General features: G+C 28.0%; 1 protein-coding gene across 1 annotated transcript in view; it reads left to right on the top strand.

The window, feature by feature from the left end:
* LOC119589368 (probable protein phosphatase 2C T23F11.1) overlaps positions 1-682 on the top strand; it is an 18,741-nt gene that overhangs the window by 7,563 nt on the left and 10,496 nt on the right.

Below are 682 nucleotides of genomic sequence, written 5' to 3'. Positions count from 1 at the left end.
TAAGAGAATAATTTAGTTAAATAAAATCAGGTATTGTTTTTTACTGTTTGATATAGTAATAGTATCTTATTTTAGTTTATATTTGAAATCCATTACTGTTAAAAGTACATGTGCATACCTTGTAGTAACATAAACTAGATATTCACTGTTGATTATTACAATAATCTAGATGAATATGAGCATATCTGTGTTGGGGGGATATATTTTTGCCTAGATTGGTGGAGTGAAAAGTGATGGCCCATCAGAACTATAAGCCTGAATGTTGCAGAAAAAAAAGTCTTAATATGATTCAGCATGATAAGAGTCAATAACTTTGTTAAAAAGCTCATGGACACAACTGACAATATTATGCTTCCTTTTCTTGATTAGGAGCAATGTTGAGTAATTCCTGTTTTTTTTTCATGGAATATAGTAAATATTGATATTATTTTATTTATTTATGAAAAAGTGGACAGCCATAATGCTAATAAGAAACTTGACCATCAGCTTATCACAAGTGTAATATGTAATACATTGTCATATAACTCATCAGAGAAAATGTTTGTTATGTTAGTTTTTTAATTTGGGTGAAGAATGGCTTCTAGTTTACATTTTTGTATACCTTGTGGACTTATATTTCACGCTATCTTGAATAATGTGAAATAGTTTTTTTTACTATGTTATGAATATGATGAGTGTATTT

Source organism: Penaeus monodon, chromosome 25, assembly GCF_015228065.2.
Source record: "Penaeus monodon isolate SGIC_2016 chromosome 25, NSTDA_Pmon_1, whole genome shotgun sequence".
Lineage (NCBI taxonomy): Eukaryota > Metazoa > Arthropoda > Malacostraca > Decapoda > Penaeidae > Penaeus > Penaeus monodon.
Note: the sequence above shows the minus strand (reverse complement) of the source record. Positions and strands in the feature narration are given on the sequence as shown.